At 43.5% G+C, this 11892-nt stretch overlaps 1 non-coding gene across 1 annotated transcript; it reads left to right on the plus strand.

Annotated features, from left to right (window-relative positions):
• The first annotated feature begins 6863 nt into the window (after positions 1-6863).
• On the plus strand, positions 6864-6935 carry TRNAQ-CUG (transfer RNA glutamine (anticodon CUG)). Its single transcript has one exon. It is a non-coding gene; the product is annotated as a tRNA-Gln (tRNA).
• The last annotated feature ends 4957 nt before the right edge of the window (positions 6936-11892 follow it).

An 11892-nucleotide genomic window follows, 5' to 3' on the forward strand; every position in this document is an offset into this window, starting at 1 on the left:
TCAGTGTTTTGTGCTAGTGGGGTACTAATACATGATCAGGACGGCAGTTTTCCCAGCATGAAGCTTACCTGTTGCACTCCAGGTGTGCTGACCCCTGTCACTTCCTCAAATGTGGGAAACACTGCGTAATTTGTGGTAGTTGGGGACGGCGTTCTCAGCCTCCTCTGACAATTAATGGTTAATAACACACTAGGTTAGTATAATCAGGAGTTTAGGTAAGTTCTTGGAGGGCGTTTCTGGGGCATTTTCCTGGAAGATAAACCTCCCTGCTCCCCTTCTAAGTCACTTTGGAAAAAACTGTTGCATTCCTTTCAAGTGCCAGACTGTGAGTTGAGGACCAGCAAGGTTTAATGAGGATTAAGGCCCTAGTCAACCAACTGGGAACATTTTCTTTGAAAACGGTCCCATTCCCTGATTTCCACTTGGACGGGAGTGGACTATGTTAGTCCTTCACTGCAGAAACACCACAGAGATTTTGAATTCAGAGAGACCTGTGTGGCCAGGTGACTGCCTCTCCCAGCCCAGGGATGACAGATGTTTCTGTTATATCACCTGGCTTCCTCTTTTTCTTCTTTCTTTCTTTCTTTTCCTTTCCTTTTCTTTTTTTCTAAATAATGCACCACTAGAGGCTGAAATCTGTCTGAGAAACCAGGGTTTCTGGCCCAGGACAGGTCACCCAGCTTTTGGAAAAAAAGAAGGGGGACCGGCACCACGAGTGTGATCATCCCTAGGCAGCATCAGCCACTTTCTCCAGTGAAGCCATCACCACTACACTTCTCACCACTTCTGATTACTGGGCTGAGAGCTCTGTGAAAGTTGAGATATTTTGTTCATCCCTGCATTCATGACTCCTAGCACTGAGTCAAGCGCTAAGGAGGTTCTCAGCAATGATAATTCACTGTTTGAATAAAACTGGTTGCAACTTCCCAATTATCTTTACTATATTCCTGTTCCAGTGTCTTGTCAGGGATGCTCCTCTGCTTTTTCCCAGGATGTAGCAATCCCCTTCCTTGGAGGCGAGGCTGCCCTACACTATCCTTGCCCTATGACACTCATCGTGGTGTCTCAGAAGACAGGATTGTCCTCAGGGATTCTTCTCGATGGTTCACTCTGTCACCAGGAAGAAGTGTCCTCAGCCTAACCTCCCATCCTTTTGGCTGCCACAACACCCAACTGCAAAGAGCCACCACATTTTGTTGAAAGTATCCACTTGTGTTCTTCTCACTGCTTTTATTTCCTCAGAGAAATCTTATCGATATTTGAACTCCCAAGTTCAACATAAGAAATTTAACACAGCTTAAGAAAAAAGAAGCACTCAACAAATATTTAAGACATATTGTGTACAAAGCCTTTCAGACTGTAAATGCAGAAGATACCATTACTATCTCTGCTTCAGATCTAAGGTCTTCCTACCCTGGCCCCTTCTGGCCGTAGTGCAGAACTGTTTAAGGCAAAAATGGACATCTCCAACCCTTCTCGAAACATCATTTATCCCTCTAAGCCCACACTTACTTGGAAGGCATCCACTGTGAGGGCAGCTCCAAGCTCGAGGTTGGGGGTCCAGGGCAGAGCCTCATGGCACCTCCTCCTTCTCTTGGAATTGGTGCTTCCCAGCAGTATAAACCATCCCTGGCCCAGCCTGTGGCTTTCCCTGGCAGGTGCACAAGTCACTGTGGAGTACGTTACCCTCCCAGTCCTCTCTGCTCCACTCAGGCTGCTCCTTCAGAGTTGGATGATGCTCTGTGCATCCCTCACTTTCCCTTGATTTTTATGAGCTTAGGTTGTCATTATTCTCACCTCCTCTGGCAACCACCTTCCTCCACCAGTACCTTGCCCTTCTTTGAATTATTCTGTCTCCAAACCTGCTGATTTTCTTCCTTTCATCTCCTCCCCTCAAGTTCTGTGTTTTCAGCGTGTAGGCTCAGCTCAGGCTCCTGTAGGAGATACACAGACAAGGGACCAAGGTCAGGTCTTGCCTGCATTTCTCAGGACACATTTAACATGAATCTCAGTCCCTCATGCACTCTGGAAAAACTGAGCAGGAAGGGACCTTGGAGAATCTGGATAACAACCTTATCTTACTGATGAGAAAACCCATCAGAAGATTTTCCCAAGCTCCTAAACCACTTACTGGCAGCAAAACCACCACAAAAGCCTTGATCAAAGCTTCCCTGTCCAAAGCACCCGACATACCCCTTAGAAACTCGCAGCTGAATTTCGGGTGACGTTGGATCAAACATCAGTATTTCTACTTTTCAAACAAAAATATCTGAAAGACCTTTTCTGGGGCAATTCTTTTATCACAGTTCCTTAGTCCTATTATTTATACTCCGTCAGTTTTCAATCCTGGCTGACACAATGGGACAAAGGAATATATGAATACAAACAAAGTTTATCACAGATACAGTTAAATAGTATTTATGCCATTCCTTGTCAAATGTCTGGCTCCTGTGCTAGAAGATAGTCCTCCTGAGAGAAGGCACTTGTCTGCCTTGTTCATCCAGTCTCCTTGGTGCCTCCTCAAAAGCGTGCCAGGTTAAAAAAAAAAAAAAAAGATCCTACCAGATAAAATATTACTAAATGTCAGCTGGATAAATAACAGTTTCCAGGAATAACTAATGTTTTACCAGTCTTCTAGTCCCAACCAGTCTAGTTCCAGTCAGATCCTATCCTGGGTCTGTGCTGAGACAATTAAAGCACAGACAGAGGAAAAGCAGTCCAAGATGCAAATACCAACTCCACCAGGTACCCTTTGCTTTACATGGTGATTTCATTACAGTCGAGCATATTGATCTCATGTGTAACAGAGAAAGACGTATAATGTAATAGAGAAAGTAGCATTAACCTTGGCTGAGTAAATGCAGTATGACGCAGCAGACAGGGTTCCCATCCCTGGGCACTAGCTACCCACCTACATCACAGTCACTGTGGTGCCTGTTAAAAATCTCTGGGGGTAAGGTCCAAGAAACTACTTTTAGGCAAAAATTCCAAGGAGATTCTCATGCAAGGGAAAGGCCTATACATTAAAGAAACAGCCTGGAACAGCAGCATTTGCCGAGCATGAGTGGTAAGTCTGCACTGCGCTTGGCTCAGATGATCTGAAAGAACAAAAGTCCTAGTGGCAATAAGAATGATTCAGTTGAACAGAGCAAGTCCCTTGCCCAAGGTGACCTGTCAGTAGGAAAGGTCCCTTTTTCCAGGAGGAGTGCCTTCCTGAGGTGGGACACAAAGGGACCTGGATCCCCCCATCTGGGCTTTTAGTGCCTCTATTGTCCTTTAGGTTTCCCCCTCTAGGGGATCTCAGCCCTCAGGGGGATCATTTCTCTGTGAAGACCTGTTATTTTTTTTTTTTTCTCCTCTTGGAAAAAGAGGTGGCAGAGATCATTTCTGGGGACCAGAGTTCTGGGCTTTCTCTAAGCTACCTTTCTTTCAGGTGAGCTGAAAGAAATCATGACTGATAGAAGTCAGGATAACAAAGAGGATCCCAGAGGAGCATGAGACCAGCAGGGCAGCACCCCATGAGAGATGATCAGAACCAGGACATGGTCAACATCAGCCCTATTCAGTGGGGAGGACAATCCTGTGAGCAGGGAACCCAGCCACATCCTTCTAGACTTCTATCTACAGAATTGTGAGATATATCCACATTGTTTTAAACCACTGTTCTTGTAATCTGTTAATATGCAGCAGTAAGTAACTACTTCAGAGGCTTATCTCTACTCTCCTAATTTTTAATTACCAGAAACCTGTATGCTAATCGCTGCAAAGCAAAAAACAAATCAAAGAATCACAGTAAAAATCTTATGCTCACCTTTATATGACTGTTTCCAAGCTCTTGTGATGTGAAGGACATCGTAAAGGGCATTTCAGGTATCAGAGGAATGTTTCTTTAATGTCATGAACCTAGCTGCTAAAGAATAAAGAGTGCAATACTTAACTCCACATAACATTATCCAAGAATCCATCATCTATCTCTGTTATCTGTGGCAGATTTTTTTAATGCTCCTTGTTCTCCTGAGCTGACCAGGCAAGGTTTTATGCTGAGCACCAGTTACCAGCATAGATGAAGGAACTCAAGGAGATCAATGGCTCCAGATTCCCCCAAACAAAGTACTCTGAATGCAATTTTTCCTCTTATTTTGGCTAAAATTAAAGATCTATCTTTAAAGTCCTATTCTAATGAAAATTTAAACTTGTATGTCTCTGTTTTCCAATTTTTCTTCTGCTCAAGCCGAGTCTTGGAGACCTCACTCGTCATGGTGAGTGATCTCTCATTTTACTGAAGCCTGGGCTCCCTGTCAAAGGAAGTCAAGTAAATCCAACCTCAAATCTCTTCTGTCAATCAGTCCCTCACCCTCAAAATTCAGAACAATGATCAAACCCAGCAGCCAGCAGCATTTCCCAGCATGAGTGATAGGTCTGCACTGCACTTGGCTCAGATGATCTGAAAGAACAGAGCAGTCATGAACTAGAATAGAGAAAAAGCATATGATTTCACCTTTTCCAGGATGTCAGTTAAGCCAATGATTGTGAACTCACTTGAAGAAATCTCTCAATAAGGAGTTAATTGTTGACAAAAATAAATGGTAGGCGCAGAGGCTATTCAGTGTTGGCAAGAGGGTGGAGAAGATATGCTCATAATTGATTGGGAATATGAATTGGTAAAGCATCTTTTCAAGGAAATAGGACAGGGATTAGCAAAATTAGATATGTATGTACAAATATATTTCTAAACTGAGCAATTTCCTCTACAGGAATATATACTAGGGAAATACTTACATAAGTGATGATGGAGAAACAGTTGGCCCTCTCTGTGGGTTGCATATCCAAAAATTCAATGAATCATGGATTAAAAATATTCAGATAAAAGTTACCAGAACGTTCCAAAAGCAAAACTTAAATTTGTCGGGTGTATTTGCATAGAATTTACATTGTGTTAGGTATTTGAATAACCTAGAGATGATCTGAAGTATGCAGGAGGACGTGCATAGGTTACATGCAAATACTACATCACTTTATATAAGGGACTTGAGCATCTGCAGATTTTAGTATCAATGTGGTTCCTAGAGCCGATCACCATAGTCTACAGAGATACGATTGCATAAGATACAGAAATATATAGATGTCCCCTGCAGTATTATGTGTATAAATAAATATTGGAGCCAATTTCATGTCCATCGATTGGAGAACATTTATAACAATCCATTCATACCTCTAAAGGGTCTGCAGTTGTTTAAAAGAACAAAGCAGATGATAGAAATGCTGACAGTGATGGACTGATAAAAGCTAATGTGTATTGAGTATTTACTGTGAGCTAAGGACTGGGCTCAATGCCTTATCTGCATATCTCATTTAAAACCTAGGACAACCCATGGAGGAAGAACTAATTGACCCAATTTTAAGTGAGAAATTGAGCTGCAGAAAATTCCAGAAACTTAGTCAAGTCACACTGTTAACCAGTCAGGTTTGCACCTACAGCCTGAGAGACCACAGTGCTCTCTTTTCCCTTCCTCTCTTTAAGGGATTTCCAGTGAGAAAGAAAAATACCAGCCTGCGATGCCCTACAATGACTGACCTGACACTCACACCCTGACTTGTTCTCATGTTGTAAATAAACAATCTCAGATACAGGATATCAACCTCAGAGAAGATTTTTCTGAGGTCTTGATAAAATCAGGTAAAACAGGGCTACCTCATAATTTTGTCAGATCACAGACAAAAGCAAGGTCACTGTGCAACCTACAAAATCTCAAACATCCTCATCTTTTCATAAGGAAATGACCGTTACTTCTTAACTCCAATCACAAAGTTGCCCATGCTAACAGTATTCAACATACAGCAAACCCGGCTTCCTCCCACCTTCCACCAAATCACCCAACCAAAGCCCAAATCCTATAATAGGATTATCATAGGATTACACCCAACCACACCCTGAAACTGAGTTCCCCCTAAAACCGAGTTAATCTGCCGGGTTTATGAGTAACCTCTCTATCTGAAACGTTACTCCCCTTATTGTCCAACACCTGTTCCCTTTAAGATGCGAGAGTATCAAAGAAAAGTGGGGAAGTGAAACCGGGCAGGACCCTGTGGGGCCCTCCCATGTACAAAAGCCTTTTCTGTGTCCCCCATTACTTGTCTGTAGGGGAAAGGTTTCAGCCTCGTAGGCCTTCCCTGAGTTACAAAAGGCAGATTTAAATACTAGTTAGAGGAGTGAGGAAATGCAGAAACACAGAAAAGGCGGTCGGGAATCAATAGTGCCGCAATGAGGCAGGGTCCTGATTCCTCCTCAAGGAATATACTTGACTCTCTGATACAAATTTCTGAGTTCTAGAGGAACTAAGGCCCCCATCCAGCTGGAGGATGGAACTTCAGGCCAAGTAGAAACACGTGGATCCCAGCCTGGCTGGAACAAGAAGGCTAATGACTGAGATCCCTGTTGCCTCACCACCAACCACTAGAGGAGGATTACACATTTCTGAAGACCTCCCCACAAATTTTGCCTATGAAAACTTTGCCCTGAATACCATCAGGGAACACCGGCCTTTTAAGCACCAGCTTCATTTATCCTTGCTGGGTCCCGCAATAAACTTTTCTCTCCTCCAAACGCCAATGATTTGGTTTATCTGGTCTCACTGTGCGTTGAGCAGGCAAACTCCTGTTAGGCAACTACCCACAGGGCGTGAGTGGCCTGGGTTCCAGCGACTTAGGGGCCCCTGCCGCTGCGGTTCGAACCCGATTCCCAACAAGAGGCATCTGTTCCCGACGGAAGCCGGCGGGATTTGTACGCTTTGCACCTCGGGTCCCAGGGCAGGGCAGTCCCAGGAAGTCCCGAGCTCCGAGGCGGGAGCAATGGGCCGGCCTGCGGTTCCGTGGTGTAATGGTGAGCACTCTGGACTCTGAATCCAGCGATCCGAGTTCGAGTCTCGGTGGGACCTTTCTTTCAAGCCGGACCTTTCTTTCAAGCCGCGCCCAACGGTCTTTTATCCCGCAGCCCGAACTTTTCCCGCTGCTGCGGGAAAGCGAACTCGCGCTGAGTGGACGCGCTGAGGGGACGCGCTCTCCCGCTCCCGCCTCCCTCTCCGTCCTGCTCCTGGACCCGGACCTTCGCCGTCCTCGGAAGGAGGCTGTAAGCGCCAGGTGCTGACCCCGGGCCCGCGTACCCCGTACTCTGCTGTCTCCTCAAGAGTCGGAGTCCTGGAAACTGGCTTCTCAGGAAGGCGGGGTCCACACGGGCGTGGACAGGCGGGGGAGCCCTGTCCGGGGTTTCTCTGCTGGACCCCAGCGGCTCTGCACGTCGCGGGACATCGGAGGGCCTCGCTCGGCCGCCGAGGGCACAGAGACAGCGCCAGTGCCACCCCCTCGTCGGGTCACCCTGCGTCTCGGGGGTAAAGGGCAGAGGCTGCGCCCCCTGAACCCTGCATCACGAGGGGCTTCACACCGCACGTCTTTCAACCGCGCGATCGTCCCTGTAAGTAAATGGTCGGTGTGAGGGGCTGTGATGTCGCTCATCAGCCAGGGGGAAGCCTGTGTCTTGGTTTTCGGCTAGATGGTTGCAGACCTGAGTTGGAAGTCCTGGGTTTTATTCAGATATCCTATTTTATTCCGAATTTTAACTGATTCTATTCCAGCTCATTCCCATTTTATTCAGAATTTTTGGCTCCTAAATCCCCACTGGACACAAAAAGCTGCGGTTAGGCTGATTTGAAACCTGACTCCTAGAACTTGTCCTTTCATCCCAAGCTCAGCCAGGAAGAGGCGACCAGGCCATGGGTTTCAGTGTCTGTGGAGACAAGGGGTCCCTGAACCATTACCGCCCAGGCCTCTGAGACATTTGCAGGTCTTATAGTCAAGGCTAGACCATCCTTGAATATACCTTCTTTGGTTGGATTTGAGTTGGAAACCACATTCATTTTTTTTATCATCATAAAAGTAAATTGAATTTTTAAAATGTTGCCTCTAGCCATTGAAAACACATGTGACAAATGAACCTGCGTATCCCTTTTGTGGAACCGCCGTATGGATAAGAACTACCCCAAGAGACTAAAACACAATAATGTATGTGTACCCCATGACTATAACAAAACCAAAAACTGCTTTCCTCAATGGTGTTGTTAGTGGCATTGCTTGTATTTCTTTATTCTTTTGTCCATATGATGTGGGAGTGAAGGGGATACTGTATTTCTATCACTTCTATTGTTCCTAAGAACATAAATGCCATTATTAAAGACATTCAGATGAAAGACATTCAATAAAAAGCCTGAGTTTTGAATTTGAATTGTGAATGTATGAATACATAGAAATCTGAATGTGTTTTTCATAGTTCTGTCCACTGGATAGGCCTAGAAATAAACCAATTCCAATCAATATCGCTGGAATACATAATTTAATCTGGCAATAACATTTTGCACAACCCCTCACCCCCCGAAATTCGTAGAGAAATGACTGAGTCCAGGTCAGAGGCAGTAAATATTCGAGATGAGAACATAAGCACCTTATCATACTGGTATCAGATCAGGCAAGGCCTCAAAGATTATTAGGATCTCATCAAAAGGATGAAAGAGCCATCTTAAAGTCACTTTCACTGCTGAAGGAGAATAACTGGAGTATCAGTAAAGACTACATTGCAATGGATTGAAATACTTCAGTGTGGTTGAAACCTTGATTTCATATTAGCACAGGGGAGAGAAAAGGAATAAACTAATCGGTGACCACAGAGGATGCTACGGGATCTGCTCATTAAGCTAAAGTTTTCTCTACAGACTATACCACTAAGTAACTAAATAGTTTTTAGTTTTTAGGGGAAGTTTCTCTTTCTAAAAGTTTTCCAGGTAAATAATACATGATGATGGAATAGCAGCATTTTTCTCCAATTAGTGGCTCTAGGCCTTGAAGTTAAAGGGCTGCTAATATTATTAGAAGAAACACACAGGACTTGATGTGCCTCCTGGTCAGACAGCACACACCACTTTTGAGGTGGTCTCTCCAAAATCTCAAACATAAATCTGATAAGTGTCTATAGTTGCCAGGTTCAAAGTAGTGGCCACTAGACACACGTGGCTATTGAATACATAGGATATGGCTAGTAGGACTGAGGAATTTTAATTATAATTATTTAAATTCTTTTTTGTATTTATAATTCATTTAAATGTAACTTTAAAAACTGAAGATACAGAATATTTTCCTATTGAATACAACTTTAAAACTTTGCTGGAATTATGTTTCCTTTAATGTGTAGCATTAGGTAGCCGTGTAGAAGATGGTGTTTGTTTTCTTGTGTGCTTATATTTCTTAGTTTTCAGTGTAGCTACTAGAAAAATTTAAATTGCGTATGTGCCTTGCATTTTCTTTCTGTAAGAGCACTGCTCTAATTTCTACCAACAAAGAGAAAGTATGGAGCTCAGAAGAGTTTGTTAAAGTACAGCCAATTGTACACGTTAGACGGCGGGAATGCTACAGAGCAAGCTATTCAATTCTTCAAATTAATGATTTAGAAAAAAAAAAAAGAGGATGGCAAGAGACCAGGAGAGAGCTACCTTGAGTGTGAGAGAGAGAGAGCGCGCGCACGAGAGAGAGAGCGGGAGTGAGAGAGAAAGGAAGGAAGCCAGAAACTGAGGGGAAACATATTTGCAAGAGATACAAACGCATATCCTACTGATTAAGTTTGTGGTTTTATTTGGATCCCAAGAAAAGAAACTAACTTAAAAATAGCACGGAGACACTGTTGAGAGATGTTGAGGGTAGGGGATTATATATGTGTGGGTGGAAGGGCATGTGGGAACTCTGTAGTTTCTGCTCAATTCTGCTGTAAACCTGAAAGTGCTCTTAAAAAACTAAAATCGATTAAAAAATAACAATGAGAAATTTGAACACTATTTTATGACATTAAAGATTTTACATTAATTTATGACTAACTGTAATGTTATAATGATAACACTTTCAATAACAGTCCTCATTTAGGGGAACATAAAATTACAGATGAAGAATGATGTCTGAGATTGACTTTAAATAATAGCGGAAAAGATAAGTGGGTAGGATTGTAGAGAAACAAGTTCAGCCACAAGGTGATAATTGTGGAACGTGACTGACAAAGAGGGGGGAATGTTCTGTTATATAATTCTGTTAATTTCTGTGTATTATTAAACTCTGTATTTGAAAAAGGATGATGAGAGAGTACAGGTCCACCTGGATGACAGCAGCTGAATCTCTCAACACCTATTTCAGAGGGCTAAGGATTAAACTAGAGAGTCAATGACTCCACACAGGACAGCTCCCCCGAACAACCAGGGGCCACAGAACACTGTGGACTCCAGGTAGTTTGTATTTAGCCAGGCCTGGGAGCCACACAACAGTAGAGGGATCAGACAAGACTGCACACAAAGAGGAGAGGCCAGCAGGGAGGGAATCCTCAGGAGGGAATCCAGGTAAAATTCCCTACAAAAGAGCATGTGGACAAACTCAGAGCGTGCCTGGGACCTGGTGGACTACAGCTCTGATGACTGGGGAATGGCCAGGAAGGGGTTCGGCAGTGCAGACGACCAGAGGATGACAAACTTCGTGAGGCACAATTGTCGGGGCCACGGTGAGACCTAGATGAAGGTAGTGTTCTTTGGATGTTTGTGTTGAAGAGAAAGAATGAAGCAACCGGTAGAAGTCAAAGGTCCTACTGGAAGGAAATACAATCTCAGAACCAGGAGACACACCATGCCTTTCCCCAAAACCTTACATCTGCTACAGTAATTGCACAAGACAAAGATCTAGACAAAAGAAATTGACCAAGCTCCTTAAAGATTCAGCACTTCCCGCCTAGATCTGCTATTTCTCTCAGAGATAAATCCTACTCTGCTGGAAAGGAAAATCATACAGCAGACATTTATTTATTCTAAGGTGACATTAGAGAAAAACAAAAACAGACTTAGAGATTTCAGCTGATGAAAAGATTCTCCTCAGAATCAATCAAATACGTAGGAAACATATAAAATACTATCTATATCTTAAATATTCTAAACAGAACCTTTTTAGATACACATACACACACACACACACACAAACACACACAAACACTCTGGCTCACGTACACAAGAAAAGGAACTCAGAGCACAAAATTAGACACAAAGACCAAATGAGAATTGGTAGAAACTAGGAAAACACTGAAGAAAAAGAACATTCCCTGGAAAATAGTCTAAATGAAAACGTATAAAGGAACTTATTTGTCTACAATCATAGGACACATTGAATTGAAAAATGAAAGCATTGAACAGAAAGGAAATGGATAAAAGATAATGAGAAAGGGTCAGAGAGAAAGTCATAGATATCTGGGAGAAATAGGACTGGAATGTTCAATTCTAAGTCCCATTGTATTAGAGCTGAAAGAATTTTTTTAAAGAAAAAAATTCCTGTGAAGCGCTCAAACTCCCTTTACCCCAGTGAAAGAGAAAACCAAATTATATTCCATGTCTCAACAAAACATCCCAAGGAGGAAAATGTTTCTTTAAATCTCAATAGAAGTCACTGTGGGCATGTCCTTCACATTCAGCCAAGCTGTCCATGTATCAAAGCAAGAGAAAATGAAAACTAAATATGCCAACGTTGAAGAGTCCTCATTTCCACCATTAGGAATCTTGACGGATGAACTTTACACGTCAAGAAGTCACCAAGTAAACCCTGAGATTTGAAGACCTGGTCACCACTGAATATATGTTATAAAGATTTAAGCCGGTGTGTCATGGGCCCTGCTTTCAGGGCAGCCTGGTTGGGCCCTGGGACCTCTGCGAGGAGGCCGCTGACACTCCTGGGGTGGGGCAGCCCTCCTGTGAACCTATGGGTCCCTAAAGGGCCCCATGGGCGCCCCCTCCAGCTCTTGCACATACCCTCCTTTTTTCTGAAGTTAAAACC

This window comes from Camelus dromedarius, chromosome 9 (genome assembly GCF_036321535.1).
Source record: "Camelus dromedarius isolate mCamDro1 chromosome 9, mCamDro1.pat, whole genome shotgun sequence".
Lineage (NCBI taxonomy): Eukaryota > Metazoa > Chordata > Mammalia > Artiodactyla > Camelidae > Camelus > Camelus dromedarius.